The sequence below is a fragment of the Neoarius graeffei genome, chromosome 7 (genome assembly GCF_027579695.1).
Source record: "Neoarius graeffei isolate fNeoGra1 chromosome 7, fNeoGra1.pri, whole genome shotgun sequence".
NCBI lineage: Eukaryota > Metazoa > Chordata > Actinopteri > Siluriformes > Ariidae > Neoarius > Neoarius graeffei.
In genome coordinates this window covers 51504320-51530538 of record NC_083575.1, presented here as the reverse complement: position 1 = coordinate 51530538, position 26219 = coordinate 51504320, and positions in this window count along the sequence as shown.

Below are 26219 nucleotides of genomic sequence, written 5' to 3'. Positions count from 1 at the left end.
GAACGATGTTTTTCAATGTACAGTTGCAAGGAATTTAGTGATTTCACCATTGACAATCCATTATGCAATCAAAAGATTCAGAGAATCCAGAGAAATCTCCACAGGTAAGGGGCAAGGTCGAAAACCAACAATGGACACCCATGACCTTCGATTCTTCAGGGAGCACTGCATTATAAACTGGCATGACTGTATAAAGGATATTACATGGGCTCAGAAACACTTTGGAAACCCATGGTCTGTAAACATAGTTCATCGCTGCATCTACCATGCACAGTGAAAGCCATATAATATAATAATACAATATCCAGAAATGCTGTTGAATTCTCTGGGCACAAGCTCATCTGAGATTGACTGACGCAAAGTGGAAAAGGATGCTGTGGTCTAACAAGTCCATATTTCAAATTGTTTTTAGAAATCATGGCTGTCGTGTCCAAGAGGAAAAGGACCATCCAGATTATTACAAGCACAAAGTTCAAAAGCCACCATCTATGATGGTATGGGGGTGGGTTAGTGCCCCTGGCATGGGTAACTTGCACATGTGTGAAGGCACCATTAATGTTGAAAGGTACATACAGGTTTTGGAGCAATAGATAAGCCCCTGCTTATTCCAGAAAGACAATGCCAAGACACATTCTGCCTGTGTTACAACAGCGTGGCTTCATAGTAAAAGAGTGTGGGTGCTCAACTTGCCTGCCTGTCTTGCATTGAAAATGTGTGGCATATTATGAAGCGCAAAATACAAAAACGGAGACCCCAGGCTGTTGAGCAACTGAAATTGTATATCAAGCAAGAATGAAAAAGAATTTCACATTTTAAACTTCACCAGTTAGTGTCCTCAGTTCCAAAGCACTTACTGAGTGTTGTGAAAAGAAAAAGGTGATGTAACCCAGTGGTAAACCTGCCCCTGTCCCAACTGTTTTGGAATGTGTTGCAGGTATCAAATTCAGAACAAGTTTAAATTTACAAAAAAACAGTAAAGTTTATCAGTCTGAACATTAAATATCTTGTCGTTGTATTATATTCAATTGAATATAGGTTGAAAAGCATTTGCAAATCACTGCATTCTGTTTTTTTTAATTTACATTTTACACAATGTCCCAACTTTTTTTTGGAATTGGAGTTGTACAATAATATGAATTAAAAAACAACAACAACAACACACACACACACACACACACACACACACACACACACACACAAACCTGCATCTAACATGTATCTCAAACATATCAGTAGCATGCATATAACTTCAGTTAAAGCATTACTTACTTTTAATAATGGTATAATGGTACATATACTACTGCATGTCTGTTTTCAGGCCTTGTATATTGACTTTTCCTTTTTTTTTCTGAGTGAAAGCTATGATTCATGTAGGCTGGCTTCTACCAGTGGGATGCTCACCATTTAGGAAAAACAACAGACACTCTTACTGAGATTACATGTTGCTGAAATGTTTTAGATACATCTTCACAGTGTGCGCAATTTGATCTGTAAGCTCATTCACAGCATGATGCTGTAGCAGCTGTTAGAGTTTATAGCTCTTGGTAACATTCTGCAAGACAGCCATTGATAATGTAATGAAGGCTGGTGGAAGCTATGAAGCTTGAAGTGCTGCTGTATGGAACTGCTTGAAATCCAGGCTCAGCATTGCTTCAGGGGTACATGGATAACCGGGTGATTCTCATGAAGACCTTCACATTAACATAAAAATGTTTTTCACCTCATCTCAGTATTTTTTCAAGTTGAGAGCCTAAAATAGAGTGTGAACTTTACTATGTTGATCTTTTTTTAATGGAAAAATATTTTAATAGAATTTTATTCTTATTTGAGGCTTACATGATCCAGAATAATTCTCATCACCGTTACAGTAAATGATGAAGCTAGATCATGAGTTAAAAACATTTTTTGACAATTTATTTCATATTTCCACAAAATATCCCATTAAATGAACAGCACAGTCCATGACAATTACTTTTGTTTTTGACATTTATTTATTGCCCTCACAGTGCATGGTAATGAGAATATTGAGTAACGGTAATGAGATACTCTTGGCTAATTTCACAAATAACCTGAAATGCTAGCATGCTAGCAACCTATAACTTTGCCACATGTTAAAGACTTATATTGTGATAATAATCATAAAATAATATATTTTTTATTTTTAAAAGTAACGAGTATTAAACCATAACGGCAATGATAATAGACAGTGTAACTGAGGACAGATTTAGCAACATTAACATAAATATCACAAAGTAAGAGAAGAGTGAGCAACTGACTTTGTCTCCATTTTGAATCTTGTATCTGAAGTGATGCATCATGGGATAGGTGATCAATTTAAAGGCACGGTGTACTTTTTATGGGGGGGTGAAATCATGAAACGGTAATGAGAAACATTTGGTGCGGACACAGTTATTTTGTTTAAAATCAAGTACCTTTTTTTGTTCAACACAAAAAATATTAATATTATGCATAAATATAGATGGGCGGCACGGTGGTGTAGTGGTTAGCGCTGTCGCCTCACAGCAAGAAGGTCTGGGTTCGAGCCCCGTGGCCGGCGAGGGCCTTTCTGTGCGGAGTTTGCATGTTCTCCCCGTGTCCACGTGGGTTTCCTCCGGGTGCTCTGGTTTCCCCCACAGTCCAAAGACATGCAGGTTAGGTTAACTGGTGACTCTAAATTGCCTGTAGGTGTGAGTGTGAATGGTTGTCTGTGTCTATGTGTCAGCCCTGTGATGACCTGGCGACTTGTCCAGGGTGTACCCCGCCTTTCGCCCGTAGTGGGATAGGCTCCAGCTTGCCTGCGACCCTGTAGAACAGGATAAAGCGGCTAGAGATAATGAGATGAGATGAGATAAATATAGATGTTTTAAAATAAATTTACACTGTATTATTTTTTATATAATTAGGATTTTTTATATGATTTAAAGTAAACATTAAAAAAAGGGATGCGGACACATAACGGTAATGAGAATTTCCATAGATTTTTTTGTTTAATTGATATAAAAATTAGTTTATATGATGATGAAAACCATTTGTCCATACAGTGCTCCCTATTTTCTTTACACAAAATATCAGAGTTTATGTGAATTAAGTATTGATTTTGGAAAATGCGTCCTGGACATGTTCACTGCAGCTTCATGAGAATCACCCAACCATACATTGGCATACATTGTGTTTTCATCACATTATTTTGAAGCAGGTGTCATGTTGATGTTTTTTTTTCTTCTGTGACTGTTGAGGGTATCTCATCTCATCTCATTATCTCTAGCCGCTTTATCCTGTTCTACAGGGTCGCAGGCAAGCTGGAGCCTATCCCAGCTGACTACGGGCGAAAGGCGGGGTACACCCTGGACAAGTCGCCAGGTCATCACAGGGCTGACACATAGACACAGACAACCATTCACACTCACATTCACACCTACGGTCAATTTAAAGTCACCAGTTAACCTAACCTGCATGTCTTTGGACTGTGGGGGAAACCGGAGCACCCGGAGGAAACCCACGCGGACACGGGGAGAACATGCAAACTCCGCACAGAAAAGCCCTTGCCAGCCACGGGGCTCGAACCCGGACCTTCTTGCTGTGAGGCGACAGCGCTAACCACTACACCACCGTGCCGCTGTTGAGGGTATCTAATCACCATTTAAACAATTGTCTACAAAGATTCAGTCATATAAGCCTGTCAAATATTTTATAAATACAAAGACAACCAAAAGAAAGGACATTATAAAGGAACAAGAAGCTATGTGATACGTTGATTGAATATGATGTCAGATTAGCATCAACATTATTGTGGCTTATATTGATTGCTACGATAGGTTCCTTAGTGGTTTGATCCAACCAAGCAGCTGCCAAGTAACTAACCAACTAACCATCTTTACAAATGTACTTAGTGCAGTCATTGCTATAAGCCTTGATCTTGAAGTGTGTAACTGTGATAGCAATAAAAATATTAAATGCATTCAACTTATTTCATTTTATTATAATGTAGTACATTGTAACAGTTGAAAAGTAAATCTCTCTCTCCTTCTCTCTCGGGCTTAAGGTAAGTGTATTTAAAACTGTTACGCTCATGGTGTTTCCTGCCATCTAGTGGACTTTTTGTGTGTCTATAGATTTAGTTCTAAACTAGCAGGGCATCTGAATAATCCATCCATAACCACTTATCCTGTGCAGGGTCATGGGCAAGCTGGAGCCTATCCCAGCTGACTATGGGTGAGAGGCGGGGTACACCCTGGACAAGTCGCCAGATCATCGTAGGGCTGACACGTAGAGACAAACAACTATTCACATTCACACCTACGGTCAATTTAGAGCCACCAATTAGCCTAACCTGCATGTCTTTGGACTGTTGGGGAAACCGGAGCACCCAGAGGAAACCCACACAGACACGGGGAGAACATGCAAACTCCACACAGAAAAGCCCTCGTCAGCCACTGGGCTCGAACCCAGGACCTTCTTGCTGTGAGGCAACGGTGCGAACTACTACACCACCATGCCACACCATCTGAACAATGTACTCTAAATATTTGTACAAGCATTTACTATGGGTGGACGAAGTGTCTGAACCAAGGCTGTAAAATTCTGGAAGATATATAAAGGTAACAATAAGTAGAATAAAACTGGGAATGTGCAAATGGGTTAAAAGTGAGTGCACAATAAGATTTTATTTGCATAAGGCAGTTTCTGGTGTACTGTTAAATTATTTCAAACATTTACCTGCATGGCTTTTAATTTTCATATTTGTGTCAGAGTCCAAGTGGCACTGTGGTGCAGCAGGTAGAGTTGCTGTGTCACAGCTCCAGGGTCTTGTGTTCGATCCTGAGCTCTGGTACTGTCTGTGTGACGTTTCTGTACATGTTATCCCTGTGTATGCATGGGGTTCTTTCAGATTTTCTGGTTTCCTCCCACCTCCCAAAACCATACCAGTAGGGAGATTTGCTAAGATAAATCACTCCTAGGTGTAAGTGTGTGTGTGTGCAATACCCTGTCAAGGACTGGCATTCCATTCATGGTTTATTCCTGCCTCACACCCTGTGTTCCCAAGATAGGCTCCACATCCACCATGACCCTGATCTGGATAAAGCAGCTACAGGAAGTGAGTGCAAATGAACGTTGATGTCCTGTAGATGGAAGCAGAGAGCTTTGTATAATTAAAAAAAAAAAAAAAAAATATATATATATATATATATATCTTCGGACTGTAGGATGTAAGTTGAGAATGGTCCACCACATGGATAGATCAAGATTCAAGTGTGCTTTATTGTCATTGTGTAAGATACACAACGAAATTCAGTGCACTGCCTTACGAAACGGTCCTCAATATATAGATACATAAAAGAGATTTACAGAAAAGATACAAAATTTACAAACAAGAAAAATATGTACAGACATAAGGGTTTACAAATTTACAAGATATGGACAAAATTTACAAACAAGAAAGATATACAATCTACAGACATTCATATAACTTACACTGAGCACTTGGTAATAGATATTGCATTGGTAATAGGTATTGTGGTAATAGATATTACACAGTAGAGGATAATGCACTTGATAATAGATAAATAACCATAAGAATAAATATTGCACAAGATGTACGGGGCGGCGCGGCACGGTGGCGTAGTGGTTAGCGCTGTTGCCTCACAGCAAGAAGGTCCGGGTTCGAGCCCCGTGGCCAGTGAGGGCCTTTCTGTGTGGAGTTTGCATGTTCTCCCCGTGTCTGCGTGGGTTTCCTCCGGGTGCTCCGGTTTCCCCCACAGTCCAAAGACATGCAGGTTAGGTTAACTGGTGACTCTAAATTGACCGTAGGTGTGAATGTGAGTGTGAATGGTTGTCTGTGTCTATGTGTCAGCCCTGTGATGACCTGGCGACTTGTCCAGGGTGTACCCCGCCTTTCGCCCGTAGTCAGCTGGGATAGGCTCCAGCTTGCCTGCGACCCTGTAGAACAGGATAAAGCGGCTAGAGATAATGAGATGAGATGAGATGTACGGGGCGGCATGGTGGGGTAGTGGTTAGCGCTGTCACCTCACAGCAAGAAGGTTCTGGGTTCGAGCCCAGCGGCTGATGAGGGCCTTTCTGTGTGGAGTTTGCATGTTCTCCCCGTGTCCATGTGGGTTTCCTCCGGATGCTCCGGTTTCCCCCACAGTCCAAAGACATGCAGGTTAGGTTAACTGGTGACTCTAAATTGACTGTAGGTGTGAATGTGAGTGTGAATGGTTGTTTGTCTCTATGTGTCAGCCCTTTGATGATCTGGCAACTTGTCCAGGGTGTACCCCGCCTCTCGCCCATAGTCAGCTGGGATAGGCTCCAGCTTGCCCACGACCCTGTACAGGATAAGCAGTTACGGTTAATGGATGGATGGATGGATGGATGGACAAGATGTAGGCAGATTGACATGTTATTGATTATGGTGTGACTTCAGAGCAGAGTTCAGTATGGTGATAGATTTCAGATAGAAACTGTTTTTGAATCTTGTGGCGCGTGCTTTGATTGTTCTGTAATGCTTGCCTGAGGGCAGACATTCGAACAGCTGATGGGCAAGGTGGGATGAGTCCTTTAAGATGCAGTGTGTTTTCTGCAGGCAGCAGGATGTGTATATGTCCGCAAGAGCAGGCAGCTACAGTGGGGCAAAAAAGTATTTAGTCAGTCACCAATTGTGCAAGTTCTCCCACTTAAAAAGATGAGAGAGGCCTGTAATTTTCATCATAGGTATACCTCAACTATGAGAGACAAAATGCGAAAAAAAAATCCAGAAAATCACATTGTCTGATTTTTAAAGAATTTATTTGCAAATTATGGTGGAAAATAAGTATTTGGTCAATAACAAAAGTTCATCTCAATACTTTGTTATATACCCTTTGTTGGCAATGACAGAGGTCAAACATTTTCTGTAAGTCTTCACAAGGTTTTCACACACTGCTGCTGGTATTTTGGCCCATTCCTCCATGCAGATCTCCTCTAGAGCAGTGATGTTTTGGGGCTGTCGCTGGGCAACACAGACTTTCAACTCCCTCCTAGGATTTTCTATGGGGTTGAGATCTGAAGACTAGCTAGGCCACTCCAGGACCTTGAAATGCTTCTTACAAAGCCACTCCTTCGTTGCCCGGGCGGTGTGTTTGGGATCATTGTCATGCTGAAAGACCCAGCCACATTTCATCTTCAATGCCCTTGCTGATGGAAGGAGGTTTTCACTCAAAATCTCACGATACATGGCCCCATTCATTCTTTCCTTTACACGGATCAGTCATCCTGGTCCCTTTGCAGAAAAACAGCCCCAAAGCATGATGTTTCCACCCCCATGCTTCACAGTAGGTATGGTGTTCTTTGGATGCAACTCAGCATTCTTTCTCCTCCAAACATGACAAGTTGAGGTTTTACCAAAAAGTTCTATTTTGGTTTCATCTGCCCATATGACATTCTCCCAATCCTCTTCTGGATCATCCAAATGCTCTCTAGCAAACTTCAGATGGGCCTGGACATGTACTGGCTTAAGCAGGGGGACACGTCTGGCACTGCAGGATTTGAGTCCCTGGCAGCGTAGTGTGTTACTGATGGTAGCCTTTGTTACTTTGGTCCCAGCTCTCTGCAGGTCATTCACTAGGTCCCCCCATGTGGTTCTGGGATTTTTGCTCACCGTTCTTGTGATCATTTTGACCTCACGGGGTGAGATCTTGCGTGGAGCCCCAGATCGACGGAGATTACAAGTGGTCTTGTATGTCTTCCATTTTCTAATAATTGCTCCCACAGTTGATTTCTTCACACCAAGCTGCTTACCTATTGCAGATTCAGTCTTCCCAGCCTGGTGCAGGTCTACAATTTTGTTTCTGGTGTCCTTTGACAGCTCTTTGGTCTTGGCCATAGTGGAGTTTGGAGTGTGACTGTTTGAGGTTGTGGACAGGTGTCTTTTATACTGATAACGAGTTCAAACAGGTGTCATTAATACAGGTATCGAGTGGAGGACAGAGGAGCCTCTTAAAGAAGAAGTTACAGGTCTGTGAGAGCCAAAAATCTTGCTTGTTTGTAGGTGACCAAATACTTATTTTACCAAGGAATTTACCAATTAATTCATTAAGAATCCTACAATGTGATTTCCTGGATTCTTTCCCCCATTCTGTCTCTCATAGTTGAAGTGTACCTATGATGAAAATTACAGGCCTCTCTCATCTTTTTAAGTGGGAGAACTTGCACAATTGGTGGCTGACTAAATACTTTTTTGCCCCACTGTACTTGTTGATGATTTTTTCTGCAGTCTTTATGACTCTTTGCAGTGCCTTCTTATCTGCTGCAGAGCCGTTACCATACCATATCAAGATGCTGTTTGTGAGGACACTCCCAATGGTACAGCGGTAGAAGGACATCAGCAGCTGTTGGGACAGGTTGAAAGTTCTCAACCTACTGTTGGGTTTCCTGAAAGTTCTCAGAAAATATAGTCTTTGCTGTGCTTTTTTAACGAGGCAGTGTATGTTGTATATCCACATCAGGTCCTTTGATATGTGTGAACCCAGGAACCTGAAACTAGAAAGTCTCTCCATTTCTTGTCCATTTTTGTACAGTGGCAGATGATCTGGTCTTTTGGTGTGTATCCCCACACACTATTTGGCAGAGTAGAGTTGGCTGACAAATTGTGCATAGCAACAAATGGGCTACAGTGAGTCTCATTCTCATCTCATTATCTCTAGCCGCTTTATCCTGTTCCACAGGGTCGCAGGCAAGCTGGAGCCTATCCCAGCTGACTACGGGCGAAAGGCGGGGTACACCCTGGACAAGTCGCCAGGTCATCACAGGGCTGACACATAGACACAGACAACCATTCACACTCACATTCACACCTACGGTCAATTTAGAGTCACCAGTTAACCTAACCTGCATGTCTTTGGACTGTGGGGGAAACCGGAGCACCCGGAGGAAACCCACGCGGACACGGGGAGAACATGCAAACTCCACACAGAAAGGCCCTCGCCGGCCACAGGGCTCAAACCCAGACCTTCTTGCTGTGAGGCGACAGCGCTAACCACTACACCACCGTGCCGCCCCTACAGTGAGTCATTTTAAACAATGTGTAGTGTGTAATGTAAAGTTGAACATTGCAAGATAGTGAATGAATCTTCCAGGGATGCAGGACATACTGGACAAAAGTCCCTAATCATCTCTCCAAAGTGTAGAAAATACACTTGAAAATATGAAACTATATTTTTACAACATGACATTAATTCCATGCAGTTCTAAAGTTCCAACAGAGTAGACTTATCTTTAACTTCATATTTATCCTTATGATTTCTTCCTTCATTAATGCCGTAACAACCTAGTATTTTTCCTTTGCTTTTCTAAACAAGCTGTCTTTAAATGTTATGTATGTTGATGTTGAAGTGTCTCACCACTGGAAATCCAAGCGTGCTCTGCAATCTTCTCTTGGGACATACAGAAGATTACACCTGTTGCAGGAGATACAATAAATACATCCAGAGATGATGGGTGATAAGGCTTGATCCTTTGGGGCCTGTGATTTTAGTGGTTTTTGCATACATTTGCATGTTCCAGATCTCCTGACCATCACTCCTGACCTCCTTACATTTATTACATAATTAATCACGAGAGCAATCCCCTAGATTCATCTTTCATATAATATTTATTCTTCTTTTCTGAAAATCTCTTTAAATAACTACAAATGACTCACAGTAGGCTACTGAAGAACTAATGAAACACTTTTATCAGCAGAAACACAGCATAAAATATTTGCTCCTGCAGACTTGATGCTAATTATTAAACAGCTGCACTGGCTCAGTGAGTTTGACCCCCTACAGCAATCGATGGAGGTGCATAAGCACTGCTGTTTGCCTCAGTGCAGCACGAGCTCATCACTGGACTCAGCGAGACTGTGATCTGTTTAATACTGCAGTCAGAGCTGTCTTCAGGATGACATAAGTGATGATCAGATAGATCTAGCACCCTCATATACCGAGTAATAGAAATTGCAGAATGCACTGGCAAAGCTGGAAAAGGTGGAGTGCAAGGCTGACTGTTCATTCTTTTTTATGGCCCACTTAATCCTTTTGTTTCAGTGCCATTTTCTTCTTTTCAAAATTCCTGTAACTGCCAAATTCAATGTGTAATGCAAACTTTTTGGCGTATTGTATTTTGTGCAATATGTTAGATATGTTCTGAACGATCCCAGAGCAGAAACCAGACTATAAAACAACAAACCAAGGAAATAAAATGAATATAAGAAGATTTATGCAATTCATTATCTGAGATTCAAGTGGGTAAAGTTCTTGTATCTATAAATCATAAAACTACAGTATGATTATACAATTGGAACAAAGCAGAAACATTTGCTCGTACTCTTTAAAGACTACAGCTCCAATTGCATGTAGCTTTTACTGTACATCAATATGTGGTGATTTCAGCACTCACCACTCATATCCTGAATCATAATTGGTTCCCATAGTCACTCACTGTACACTCCTCAACAGTTCTTTGGAAGGTTGAGGGTTCTTAACTTTGTAAAAGGGTTCTACAGGTACTTAAAGTCCTCTGTCATGAGGATTCAATTTGTTGGACATAGAACCATTAAAGGTTACCTCACTGGGACAAAACTTCAGAACCCTTTATTATTCTAAATCTCACCATTTTTTGTACTGACTGCTTTACCCTTGACTAACAGCCAGAAGTGGTTGGAATTAACCTTTTCTGTTTTATTGCATATTATCTGGTGCTCGGGCGGCACGGTGATGTAGTGGTTAGCGCTGTCGCCTCACAGCAAGAAGGTCCGGGTTCGAGCCCCATGGCCAGCGAGGGCCTTTCTGTGTGGAGTTTGCATGTTCTCCCCGTGTCCGCGTGGGTTTCCTCCGGGTGCTCCGGTTTCCCCCACAGTCCAAAGACATGCAGGTTAGGCTAACTGGTGACTCTAAATTGACCGTAGGTGTGAATGTGAGTGTGAATGGTTGTCTGTGTCTATGTGTCAGCCCTGTGATGACCTGGCGACTTGTCCAGGGTGTACCCCGCCTTTTGCCCATAGTCAGCTGGGATAGGCTCCAGCTTGCCTGCGACCCTGTAGAACAGGATAAAGCGGCTAGAGATAATGAGATGAGATTATCTGGTGCTATAACAGGACTTGCAAGCCAGGGTTACAGAGGATGCTTACATAATCCAGACCAAAATATCAATAGTTCATTAGCTGTTATAGGCTCTTAAGTGAAGAAATGTGTTTGAGAGTACTCTCCCTACCACCAGTCATTATACCTGCAAAGGAATTCACAAATGCAGAATAGAACTCAACTGGAGAGGCAAAAGATTCTGCATGAAGAGGCTCAGTGTCTTTTGTAGTATGATGAGAGTCATCGATATTCCACTTGCGAACATTTAGAGTGAAAGACATATTTCAACAACAGACAATATCCCGATGATCACTGATTTTCCTGAAATCCAGCTCAGCATGACTGTCTGTCATGAGCACTATGAAGATCATCCAATGGAGCAGAAGCTGTTTTAATCATCATGTCATCATTTTCCATGCCATGATAGGGGACAGCTGGTAGAATTGTAAAAGTTTTGGTTTGAGTTAAATTGCGCAACAATAATCTGAAGTACAAATTTCATACTTTGCACATAAAATCATGTGCATGTCCAAGTTTACCTATATTGTCAGCAAGTACTGTACATTTTCACTGAAACCAAAAGGAGTTCTGTGTACATGTGGATATGTGCATGCAAAATAATCACCCATTTAAATTTGGGATGACGCAAGTGTCACAACTGTACTGTGGGTCGCACCCATGTGTTCTCACAATCTTGTAAACAGAATAAGCATGTACAAAAAGTGAAAACTATGCGAACAGAGGTCAGTTTTGCAACATGTGAGGAAATAAAGCAGTATTAGAAAAAAATTTTATTTTACTTTTCTGGCACAAAATCTCATCTCATCTCATTATCTCTAGCCACTTTATCTTGTTCTACAGGGTCGCAGGCAAGCTGGAGCCTATCCCAGCTGACTACGGGAGAAAGGCGGGGTACACCCTGGACAAGTCGCCAGGTCATCACAGGGCTGACACATAGACACAGACAACCATTCACACTCACATTCACACCTACGGTCAATTTAGAGTCACCAGTTAACCTAACCTGCATGTCTTTGGACTGTGGGGGAAACCGGAGCACCCGGAGGAAACCCACGCGGACACGGGGAGAACATGCAAACTCCGCACAGAAAGGCCCTCGCCGGCCACGGGGCTCGAACCCGGACCTTCTTGCTGTGAGGCGACAGCGCTAACCACTACACCACCGTGCCACCCACTGGCATAAAATCCGTTTCACAAATTTTTACAGCAAGAGTGGACAAATTCCACATTTGTTTTTAATCAACATGAAGATGTGGTGTACTTGGATGTGCGCATAATGAAGTTACAGTTGCAGAAATGCTACAGTTGTACTAGCTCTCTACACCAATACGAAGCTTAGTCAGTCACACCAGAGTTGACATCCTTTTTTTAAATCACAAATTTGACAATATGACTCGAATAAAAGCTTTAAAAAGAAATAGAGTTTACTCATTGGCTGAAACCAAAACACTAGAGGAGTGTATAGTTGAAGCTCGAAGATTGGGGTATGTTCAACCCTTTGGTTGCAGAAAAGAAAGTTTGTGCAAATAATTCTTTGACTGACTTTATGTCACATAAGCACTCGTCAGCGTTCAGATTCCCCAGCGGCCTTCCAGTATGACCATCATGGATAACAGTACCCGTCCTGCTCACAGTCCCCCGATTACTGATTACACACACCTACGTAGATTCAATGACCACAGCACACTACTTAAGTACACTCAGTGCAATGGTTCAATGAGAAGTAAATGCTCAGTTTTCCTTGGTCTGACTTTACCAAGCCTTTGTATTCTGTGCTGACTTCCTGCTTTTGGTTTTGACTACTCTTTGGATTCTTGCTATTTTGCCTTGCCACTGATATTCTGATTGTACCTCGTTTGAACCTGGCCTGTTCCTGTTTCTGATTTTGCCTATAACGTTTCGGATTTGTTTGCTTGTTGTTGTTGGTTTTTTTGTTTATTTTTTCTTTTACACTACATCTCCATCCATCTGTAGCCTGCTTGCCTGACACTATACCTGTGACTGAATGTGGTTATGGTCAGATATCATCATGCAGTTCCCTTAGTGTCCACTGCTCTAGAACAAATGAATGAGGAAAACTTTGATTTAAACTCAATTTTAAAAGAACCCAATTTGAATTCACAAAGTTAACAACCTCTACTAAATTCTTTACAGTGCAGGATGCCTCTGGAATAGGGGTACGAAGCTCACAAAGGTATGATACCTAAACCAAAACTACACCCTTGTGTTTTCTATTCACAGTAATGAATTGATTAATAATATAAATATGATGTCGATAATAGTCATTTTAGTTATATTATATTTGGTGCGGCGGCACAGTGGTGTAGTGGTTAGCGCTGTTGCCTCACAGGAAGAAGGTCCGGGTTCGAGCCCCGTGGCCGGTGAGGGCCTTTCTGTGTGGAGTTTGCATGTTCTCCCTGTGTCCGCGTGGGTTTCCTCCGGGTGCTCCAGTTTCCCCCACAGTCCAAAGACACGCAGGTTAGGTTAACTGGTGACTCTAAATTGACCGTAGGTGTGAATGTGAGTGTGAATGGTTGTCTGTGTCTATGTGTCAGCCCTGTGATGACCTGGCGACTTGTCCAGGGTGTACCCCGCCTCTCGCCCGTAGTCAGCTGGGATAGGCTCCAGCTTGCCTGCGACCCTGTAGAACAGGATAAAAGTGGCTACAGATAATGAGATGAGATATATTTGGTGCTAAGATGCACTAAGACTATCTTTTTGACAACACTGTACTAGACCTGTTTCATTACTTTTGACTGTGCTTTTCCCTGTTGTTTGGATTATAACTCCGTTTGTTTTTGTTTGCTTGAATTTCTATTTCTACTTTTGGACTGTTTCATTGATGTGTCATGTGTATTAATAATAAACCTGCACTATGACTCTATTAATCATTCTGGCTTGTTACTGCCACAATAGCCTGCATGTTAGCATGAACATTTTAGTTCCTCTGGCTCAAAGTGTAATTACATTAGTGGGTTGGGAGAGGTTGAGTGTCTGGTGGAATGTCCAGGAATTGCTGTCTGGATCTCAGGCTCTGTTTGGGGATAAGGAAAAAAGTCCCTGAATACTTCACCAGGATGCTGTATGGTTTGTTTGGTAAAGCTATCAAACTTGCTTACTTATGAGTGATAATACTCTTCATTTGACAGCCACAGTTTCTCTAGGCAATGATGAACAATGACTTAGTAATCTTTTTTTTTCTTTACAAGCATGACTGACAACTTAGAAATATTCTTACCCCTCTCACTGTCTGTTCCTTATATAGTAAACACTGTGTGTTCCAGCTGAGCAGACTATTGTATTGCTACTAAACAGCAGATGCAGCAGTAAGGGGCATTTCCGACCTGCTCTGTAATTGCTAAATGAGCCTCAGGCCCTTAAAGCATGATTGGTGTTTCCATTTCTGATGTGAAGAGTCTCATTAGAACAGCGTATACAACTTATGGTCCTTCTGTGTTAACAGTGGTGTGCTGTCAATCTGCATAGGACTAGCAATGAGCTCTTTACTTTCCGGCTGTAGAGGCACACACATTCTCTTTCCTACACTAAACAGTCTTCCCTAAACTTGCACACTCCTGATCTGATTCTTCTACACTAAAGTGAATATAGAAAGTCGATACAGTCCTGGTAAAATGGCAGGTTTTTGTGATGTTAAAAAGGAAAGTAAGAAAATTGTCAGATCTTTCCCCATACTTAGTGTAATATTGCAACCAACAAATGTCAAGTGAAAAACAACTAGAAATATTTAAGAAAAAAAAACAGAAAATGAAAAAAAAAACCTTAAAACAATCTGGTTGCATACACTGCTCTGATGAGACGATTGGGATCAGTTGGATTAAAGGTCAAGGAGAAACTTCTTGAGAGGGTATTCCTACTACACTGCAACATATGCTGGGATTCACAATATAACATCTTTCTTAGTAGGCTCCTATAAGCTGTTGGGTAGTTATGCAAGGATATTTGCAAAGGTCAGACTTACAATGTTTTAAGTTGCCATATTACTGCTATGTTAGTGTTCATGATTCATTTATTCCTTCATCTTGAGTAACCACTTTATCCTGGTCAGAGTTGATCTGGTTTTGCAGACATATTGTGCATTCCAGGCTTCTCCATGCTTTGGGTGAAGACAGTAGTCCAGTAAAATTACATAAAAAGACGATCTAAGCAGAACAACAAGTGACTAGAGCAGGATTTTTACCTCTACTAACAAGCCCCTTGTCAGTTATAAAGCTTAACCACTATTGTTAACAGTCTTGAGTAACCTGGATGCTGGTCTCCCATTTTGGAAGCATTGGCCATGCTTAGGTGACAGAATGTTGGAGGCTTTTCTGAGTGCATGTACTTTGAGGGGAAAAAAAAGCTATTTATGAACGTTGACATCATAAGCCCTCCTCTTCATTGGCTTGAGACAACTGTTGTTTATCAAATATATCACTGCTCTAGTACCTGATCATTTGGAAAGTAGAGAGGATGTTTTCTGAGGCCACAACTTCAATGTCTTACTTCTATTTAAAGAGACATTATAAAAGATAGATAGATAGATAGATAGATAGATAGATAGATAGATAGATAGATAGATAGATAGATAAGTGTCATGTTGTAAACACCCACCTTGCATGATGCAATGGGCTCAATATTGAGATTTCCTGGTTTGAATACAGAAAAAAAGAAAAAAAAAACCCCTCTGGATTGCATATCTTGGAGGTGGACATAAAATTACAACATAATTTACCTACAACAGTTAGGAGTGGATATTTGGGTGGGAGGGAGAATGGGGTGGTGCTCACTAACTATATGTTGAGGGAAGCCAAATACTGTAGCTAGCTGGCTACTTCAAGTAAGCAGTCACTTTGCAAATGATTGAAATCGAGTAAATTGATTACTCAAGCAACAGAAATGAATCAACAGATGAGGATTACTTTTTTAATACTTAGTAGCTACTCGTAGTCAGTGAGGACAAATTTTTGCAAGTGGACATTAACTGGTTTTCCTACCTTATGGAATTGCTGTTGTCTTTGCATCTTCTTTGGCGGAAGATCAAGTAAATCGCTTTCAAAGTTCTCCAGTTTGAAGGGCTGGCTGCACACTTGTACACAGACACCATTTTTCAGTGGTGTACAGACCCCTTTAGTGTTTGTTGACAGAAATAAATACACACACAGCCTGGTTGCAAAAAGCCGCAAGTAGTCTAGCAATGGACACAATCTGTTAGCCATAGATTAACACTTAAAGACAGGGAGTGCTATTCAGCTCAACTAACACTTTCAAATAGTGTGTAACTCAAAATGGTGTAAGAAGATCCTTATGGATTGGTATCCTGTCAGTGGCTAAAGATACTAAGTGATGGTCTAGCCTGCAATGGCTGGATATACTATATATACGGTACATATCTCATAGAATGTCTGAACTTTGAATTAATGCAATGTTCATACAAGCCTAATGATGCTGACAACTTTGGTGTATGTGGGCAAGGCTCAAGATGTAACGTTGTACAATTACAACATTAAGGACATTATTGCACTGAAAGCTGAGGTGCTGCTCAACCGGATGACATAACTAAAATTGGCTAGATCTTCTTCTTCTTCTTTTGGCTGCTCCCCATTAGGGGTCACCACAACGGATCTTTCATCTCCATTTCTCCCTGTCCTCCGCATCCTTCTCTACCACACCTGCCACTTTCATGTCCTCTCTCACCACATCCATTTATCTCCTCTTTGGCCTTCCTCGTTTTCATGTGCCTGGCAGTTCCATCCTCAACATTCTCCTTCCAACATGCTCTGCATCTCTTCTCAGGATGAATTGGCTAGATAAACGTGTTCATTATAGGCAACTGCTCAATAAGAATGTGACCCAGCTATATAGTGTTAGCTAGTGAGTTTCTTGATGCAGTTTTTAGGGTGACGTAGCCTTGGCAATATAAATTTGAGATATTAGCAAACAAGCATGGTAAACCTGTTCAGCTCTTTATTAGTATGCTAATATTGCTTATTTGATGATTAATCTATTAGCTGAGTTACAATGAGTGCTGCAAAGATGAAGCTCCCTCGGCCAAAATTATCCCTCCAAATTGCTTGTAACCACAACCATCTTTTGTTGGCTTGGAAAGGTGACCTGTCTCACTCAGAGGTCCAGATTGGTTGATGAGAGCAGGGCTTCCCAGTGGATGAATTACATACATGTATAGTGTGGTGAGCAAAGTAACAGTACACAGCTGAAGTCATATGCTCTGCTGCTTTGCCTGTTTTTGTTGAAAAGGTTACTATAAATTCAAGGGGCTAATTAAAATAGTAGGCACCGTCCTGAATGTGAAAGTTAATAAAGGCACTGTCTGTTGTTTTTCTTGATACGACACTGAGTTACTCCTTTGGTGCTCATTTTTCAGCATGTTTCACATATTTTTCCTTTTGCTCCTTTTTCGTATAACAGTTCTGCAGTAAATCTTACTCCGATTTCCACTCTAACGTGAGTCTGTGGGACCATGTGTAACTCTGTGATTAATGGCATTCAGCAAAGTTAATGAAAGGAACATTGTCTGCATTTTTTACTTTTCTTTTTGGTGAATATACTTTTACTAATGCAATAAAAAGAATTCTACATTTACATGGTCCAGTTGTTAGTGACTGATGAAGTGAAATTAAACATATTTTAAGATATAAAGTAAATACAGGGTGTTTAAAAAAAAATGATATTATCTGAGATGTAAATATCCCAGAAACTACATAGTCTAGGCAAATGAATTAATGTTGAGCAATATACGATTTATTCCTCAAAATCTGAATGAGAAATTCAAAGGTATGTGGATTCCACACTGTAAAACATTTCAAATTGGTTTAACTTGGAAATGCAAGTTCACCTGCTGCCTTAAAAATGCAAGTTAACTCAATTTGACGATTATCTTTGTTTCAACTCAGAAAAAGTCTCAATTAGCCAAGACAACTAAGTAATTCAAGTCTAACCTTTGAAAACTTGCACAGATTAGTTCAAATGAAAACACTTTTCAGAGCTCATTGAGTTAAAGAGAAAAAGTAAGTGGACATAACTAAACAAGGCTGAAATGTTTTACAGTGACTACTTCACAAATTTTCAATATGTGTGCTACCTGAGACACAGACACACACAGACAGCCTTCCTCTTTGAACCTTTTGTGCCGTGTCCAAATCTGCATTGCAGTTGGTGCATTTTTAGAGAATTCTCTCATAAATGCATGCTGCACAGACTTGTTCGACTGTGTTCGAGCGTACTACACACAACACGCCTTTTCTTTTCCAATGAATGGCATTTCTATACCTAAAAAGATAAAAACAAAAAACATTAAACATAAAATTTTGACCTGTTTCCGCACATGCTGTTAAAATTTATTCAATTGAATGAGATTGAATGAAGTTATTAGATTGTGAAATGATATCAAATTTTTTGAAACACCCTGCACTTCATAAATTAACCATATAATATATGTAGGGCCTTCTTACTGCATTTTTTAAAAAGCTTACGGTACAGCAAAAAGGTTTATTTGTAAACTTGAAAACATGCCTTTGAATTTGGCTTGTTCTTTCATTCAGGTTTGCGTTGGATCCAGAGCCTCTTCTAGAAACAATGGACTTATGATGAGAATACATTTTGGGATAGGACACTAGTCCACTGTATTGGCATCTCACACACATATGCATGCAATTTTGATTGAGATTAAAAGAATGTAATCTGGTATTACAGAAGGTCCTGTTCTAGGATGCTTATTGTTCTTATATAATACCCCTAGAAAATGTAATTAGTGAAAACAATGTTGGTTTTTGGATGTCATAGTGATATAGCTGGTACTGGTGGAAAGAAAGAAAGAAAGAAAGAAAGAAAGAAAGAAAGAAAGAAAGAAAGAAGCACATACAGTGCATACAATTTTAGCTCCAAATGTGTCAGAATGTCTAACAATGATTCACACTGACTTTACATTGCTAATGAAAGCTACAACTAAAACTGGCAGTGAAAACGAACCTCTATCCCAACTTCTTTTTTGAGGGTGTTGCAGGCATCAAATTCTAACTTCATTTATATTTACAAAATATAATTAGGTTGTTCAATAAAACTGTTGAAAATCCTTTCTTTGTACTTTTGTCAGTTAAATAAAGGTTCACGTGAATTAACAAATCACAGATTTTTGTTTTTAGTGCATTTTGGAAACTATCCCAACTTTTCTGGAAATGTGGTTTGTATGTCTGAAAGCATTCTATAAGTCAAATGTATTGTTACCTCCACCAAGTTTGTTGGAGGAGGTTGTGTTTTCGCCTCCATTTGTTTGACTTTTCCCAGCACAACTCAAAAAGTAGTGAACAGATTTTGATGAAAGTTTGAGGAAAGGTGGGCCATGGGCCAAGGAACAATTGATTAGATTTTGATGCAAATCTGGACATGTATGTAAACATAGTAAACCTTGGGATAGTCTAATATGTGGCTTGGCAGAGGTATGCACTCTACCGAATGCCCTTCTAGTCAGCTGGGATAGGCTCCACCTTGCCTGCGACCCTGTAGAAGGATAAAGCGGCTAGAGATAATGATATGAGATTATTATTATTATTATTATTATTATTATTATTATTATTATTAAATAGTCCAAATATAGAAAAACCTATGAATGGGTAGGTTGTCCAGACTTTTGACTGGCACTGTACGGTACATGTAAATATGAAGAGGATTGGGCGAAGGTGAAATAATATAACTCCCACCCCAGAAAGCTAGACATGACAGAGTAAAGATCCCAATAAAAACAGCAGAAAAAAAAGCAAATAAGAAATGAGTTCTACTGGTCTGTATGAACCATGCAACATGACATTTACATTGTCCCTGGATTTTGGGGCCTCCAGCAAACAGGTCTGCAGCCTAAATGATGTCATGTACACTGGGCCGCAGCAGCAGCAGCAGCAGCAGGATCTCATTCAGCCCTACTGCTATTATGTTTTAGGTTTTGACTCATGGAAAGAAAGTAAGTATGTTTAATGTGAATAGATTTTGTAATGTGTGTTTTTTTTGTTTTTGTTTACAAACTTCAATGCATTCTCAGTGTAAGCAGTGTTATGAACTATATACTGTGTCTGTCACATCTAGGCATTTTGTGACCCATTTTAATGGGTCATATGATTATTGCTAATGGTTATTTATCATATGTTCAGTGAAAAAAAATAGTGTAGTCTTATCCACATTCCATGAACAAAGTGCCTTTGTGTATGTGCAATTGTGTGCCAGTTAGGATGTGCGTATGTGTCTGTGGCTCAGTGGGGTATGTAAGAATGGCCTGGGTTGGGGAGAGTGATGACAGACTGGCTTATGAATTTCATGTCCAACTGAGAATCTCATCCAGCTGAACCGTCGATCTAGCCAAGATACCAAGCCAAAGCAAACAGCGAAAAAAGCTTTCACACTTAGGACACATACATGCACACATTTCTGCTCTTGCCTTTTCATTCTCTTTTTACCATGTTGCATTGAGTGTTAAAAAAACGAATAACTTTGAAGCAAATAGTTTAAAATCTTAAATATTTTTTCTGGGTACTTAAAAAAACCCTTTATTTCATATCTATATAAAGCAATGATTCAAGCAAACAAGATTTAAGCTCTCCCTTAAGAGAACAGTGTTTGTTCATGTTTTCTGCCCTTTGTGTCCAGCTAAGGTCTGCTCTTGATCAGCTATACATCTATATTTCATCACAGTTGCAATTGAAGATGAATTCATGGATCCTTACAAAAAAAATTCCAGTATATATATATATATATATATATATATATATATATATATATATATATATATATATATATATATATATATATATATATATATATATATATGCCGCCATATATATATATATATGGCGGCATGGTGGTGTAGTGGTTAGCGCTGTCGCCTCACAGCAAGAAGGTCCGGGTTCGAGCCCCGTGGCCGGTGAGGGCCTTTCTGTGCGGAGTTTGCATGTTCTCCCCGTGTCCGCGTGGGTTTCCTCCGGGTGCTCCGGTTTCTCCCACAGTCCAAAGACATGCAGGTTAGGTTAACTGGTGACTCTAAATTGACCGTAGGTGTGAATGTGAGTGTGAATGGTTGTCTGTGTCTATGTGTCAGCCCTGTGATGACCTGGCGACTTGTCCAGGGTGTACCCCGCCTTTCACCCGTAGTCAGCTGGGATAAGCTCCAGCTTGCCTGCGACCCTGTAGAAGGATAAAGCGGCTACAGATAATGAGATGAGATATGTATGTATGTATGTATGTATGTATGTATGTAAAGTACTGAGGACCAAATGTCAACACAAGGAAAATAAAATTTGACAATTTTGACCTTGTGGGGATATTTTGATGGTCCCCACAAGAAAATTGTTGTTGTTGTTGTTTCACAGGAAAAAAAAAAGAGCTGAAAGATTTCCTTTTCACTACTGAGGTTACAGTAGGTTACAGTTAGGGTTAGGCTTGGGTGCAGGCACAGCATTAATTAACTGCATTAATAATTATGTCAATGGAAAGGCCTCACATGAAATGTTAATAAATGGTTTGACTAAGTGATGTGTTAATTTCCAGAAATTACCTATAATTCATTCAGCAAAGGAGAGTATTGTTTAAAAAAAAACATGGAACTTTTTATTTTCTCATTTGTGCCAACAAGATTTTGTGACTGCAGATTAGGGAAGCATGATTAGGGATATTATTACACTAATGCATAAGTTGCCTTGTACCACATTTTGTAAACAAATGGAACATTAAACTTAGTGCCAAATCTCGTTATACTTTGCTCATGAGACTTTTGCACGAGTTATAAGGTGTAGAATTTGTAAGTTAGACACTGAAGTCATCTTTTGTGCCTCTTCATTGACAGAATCATGTGATGTCTTCTCCCTAAGCCAGAAAATTTGCCATTACTCAAGAGTGCTGCATATTACTGCTGTGTCGTTGCATAAGACACTCTTTTAAATGGCTGTTAAGGTGGATCTGACAGGTTATACCCAGCTTCTCTCCCTTTATAGACCATTAGATGAGCTCTTCATATCCATCTCATTGTGACTGTCCATATGCTCAACGTCACTCAGGTCCTGTTCTACATTCTTCATATCTACTGATAATGAAATGTCCATGCACGCTGACTGTGTGGAGATCAGATAATGGCTTTCCCAGCATCCCTAGGTATCCCTGAGCATGATCCCTCAGCTTTGCTGCTCAGAGAGTTATCGCCCTGTTGTTGACCGAAGTGAGACTCGTTGCCATGGCAGTGGACATTGAGATATGACTACTCTGCATCTCAGTTAAGGAGGTAATTAGTCCAAAGAAAAGCTCTCGGCTGTACAGCGGATGTTTTGGACTTCCCTGTAGTTATTTTGGTCAGTGTCCAAGGTGATCATAAACCTTTACAACACTCAGCATGTACAAGTCATGGTGAAATCCCAACTGCAGAAATTATTTTAACTAAACTCAAACAATATTGCTCTGAAACTCCAATCCACATTGGCCGATACACCAATGTTGCTCTTACACACTATAATACTCTGCTTTTTTGTAGGTTTAGACATAAACATGTAAATATTATACACTCTATGTGCTGTGTATGCCACATTTAGTTATCACATGATTTGTGTTTTAAACAGCCTTATGATGATTTACAATATGTTCAATTCAACATTACTATTGTCTTTGAAGTATTCAGAATGTGTATGTGCATGTGCGTAGCTTAGTAGGGTGTGTAAGAATAACTAGGGAGAGTGATGACAGACTGGCTCATGAATATCATTATTTAAGCTCTGTCAGTTTTGCTGTGAAACTCGAGTCAAAATGGCCAATAGTGCTGGCAATCCTGAAAGCCCCAGTGTTTCATAGCCTTGAGTTAGAATTATTCTGTATTTCTGTCATTTGATGCTGTTTCTTATAATCTACTCCTTTGTGAGCAGCTAATGGTAATTTGATCAATAACATAAACCACTTAACATTCAGTGATATGCTAAAATGGTTCTCTATTTTATTTTTTCAGGCTGATGTGTAATTACAGGGATTTTCCTTTCATTGAAGTACCCACTGATGACAATATAGCTCATATATTTTTCTCTAAAATTGTGCAGACTATAATAGCTGGATGTTGGACCTCACAGATCTAGAGTCACCAGCCTGATCCTGAGTTCGGGTTACTATCTGTCCGCATCAGTTCTGCATTTTTCTCCCAATTTCCAAAGCATGGCTGTAGGTGGATTGGCTATACTAGTGCTGCATTTGTGGTGCCTTATAAGTGGTAATTTCCCACCTTGAGACATTCAACATGCAGAATAATTTGAAAAAACAACATGTCAAACATGTCATGTAAACCTCATAAAAAGCTACTTTAACTGTGCATTTACAGTTACAGGCCTGAGCGGCGACTGGTACTATTCTACTATAGTGAACTTAAAACATTCATGAAACATTATGGGATGAAATTGCAGCACAGTAATAACAGCAGACAACAACAAGTAACTTCACAACAAGCTAGCCAGCAAACAATAGTGAGTAGTTTAGCAACAAGCTAACCAGCTAACGTTAATGATCGTCATCGTCGTCAGGTTCCATCCTCAGGTTGAGTGTTGGATGCAATAGTTCTCCAGCCACTTCTGTCGTCGTCCTGAGCCATTCGTACTGCTTTGGTGTAACTGAGGCCTGTCCACCTACAGATGTTGGATGGCCATAAAATTCTCGGCCTTCCTCTTCCTCTTTTTCCATTAATTTTTCCCTTTAAAAGCATGTGATGAAAAGTATTGTGGTGGATAACATGCCCAAAATACTTGAGTTTCTTAATTTGTATAATGTTCATGAGGCGTTCTTCGATGTTAATCCTTTCTAATACATCCTTGTTGGTGATTTTTGCTGTCGAGGGTATTTGTAACATTCTCCGATATGCCCGCATTTCAAATGCGGCCAGGCGTTTGCTCATTACAGGAGTGATTGTCCAGGCTTCAGACCGGTATCTCAGAGTTGACCAAACATAACACTGGAGAATTCTTGTGGTCAGTGATATTTTAACATTAATGATAATTTATTGTCAATAATTACCTTCTCACAGCAGTGATTAGTATGGGCAATGTTATAGATTTAACTAAGTACTGCATCTCTATATTAACCGATCTAAAACAATAAAGCTGTAAAGTAAGTTAAAAGTAGAGAAAGTTTCCTTTACACTGTTCACAGAGTGCACAGCCATGTTGATTTGACATCGTTCCATAAATGGGGAAGGAACATGTAGTTTAGAAATCTACCCCAAGTTGACTATTTGAAATTGCAAGTCGTTGGTGTGTATTTGGAGTTTTTTTTTTTTTCTGGTTGTAGGTGGAGAATTACAAGGTGCAACATGACCTTGAATGCAAAATAAATTGCCCTAGGTTTGAATAGAATAAGGTGTGTGTGCGTGCGTGTGTGCACACTGGACTGACACCATCCAATATATATTCCCACCTCATGCACACATTTCCTAGCATAGGCTGTGGATCTACCTTGAACAGAAAAATGCTGAAACAATAGGTTCATGCCTTCAGTCCTCATCCCACTTTTGCAATATGATGCACTTTCATGTGAAACAATACAAGTTCTTTGGCTAACCTAAACTTCTGTAACAGCCCAGAAACTAACTGGCTGGCTGACTTTCTTCTCTCTCTCTCTCTCTCTCTCTCTCTCTCTCTCTCTGTAATATAAATATAAGTGCTAAATGCCCCCATGATTGTTCAATGCAGTGAATTTTGGATGAGTGAGCTGTGGCTATGCCAAAATGATCTGAGTTTAGTTCTCCATCTGAGATGTGATGGAGTAGTCTCAGTGGTTATAATCTATTTTTACCAGAAAGCAATTACATCAAAAGTACAACAGAATTGAATTCCCTCTTGTGTGATTTTATTTGTCATACACATTTTTCTGTCATGTTTCCATTCTCTTTTGCTGTATTCCATCTGTGATGAGTTCTCTCTATATTTATTGCCTTCTGATCCTGCCTTTAATTTTCTGTCCTGGAGTCTGTGCTTAATTCGTGCTTTTTCTGTAGGGCAGGCAGAGATTTTTTCACAATGGGACCATGGTGTTCCCCATTGTTCGATAAAGAATGGAGAGAGAGAGAGAGAGACAGGTCTTACGTGAACTATTTTCACATTCAACCCAGCAGATCATAATCAGATTGCTGTCTGCTTTCTTTTGAATAGTTCAGATCTTACCGGACAAAAGATTGTGTTACAGTCAAAGTCTATCTGATAAAAATAAATCCTGAAAACATGAGCATGAAACATGAGTTGTTTTGTTTAATAAGTTTTATATTTTACCTTTAAAAAATACAGTTTTACTCCATGATGAATGTGAACATGGTTTCTGCCTGGTATGGCCATGGTTTGTAGCCTACAGTTTTAACAAAAATATTTCTTTACAGTACTAAAAAAAGGACGGAACGATTTGTAATAATAATAATAAAGCTTCAGTGTAATAAGTTGACCTGACAGATTGACCACCTCCAGGTTTTATAGTACATACATCAGCAATTCAACAAATGCTAATCTTTATAAAGCCCTCATTGGCAATTTCATGCATTTTAAATTCCAATGAAATACTAATTACCTCTTTTAAGTGACTAATATTTTTTAAATAAATATTGTTATTTGACAGATACATATAAGCCAATGCTGTATTTAATTTGCTCACCTTTCAAGAGTTATTATTATACCTAGTGATCTAATGTGAGAGGCCTACTGGGGCAGAAATCATTCAGGAATCACGCTGCACCAAATATGAGGGAGGAGCAGAGGACAGGACAGTTCATGACAGGGTGAACTAGTTAAAAAAAATACTAGCTCAAAAAATATTATAGCATAAGTCGAAAAGGATTATGGCACAATTTGTGGCCACCAAAGTCTTTTTTTAAAAGCAAATCATCAGAATGAAATCTAATAAAGTACAAATGCAGACAGTGTGTCTATGATGTGCAAAACAATTTCTATTGTAAGATATATTCCAAAGTGTGGGAGGAGGAAAAAGAGATTATGGCGTGTGTAATGTCTGTACATCATAAAAGATGAACTTGTTTCCCATGAAAAGGAGAAAAAAGAAGAAAGAAGAAAATGTCTCCTCTTCCTGATACCCAAATCTTTT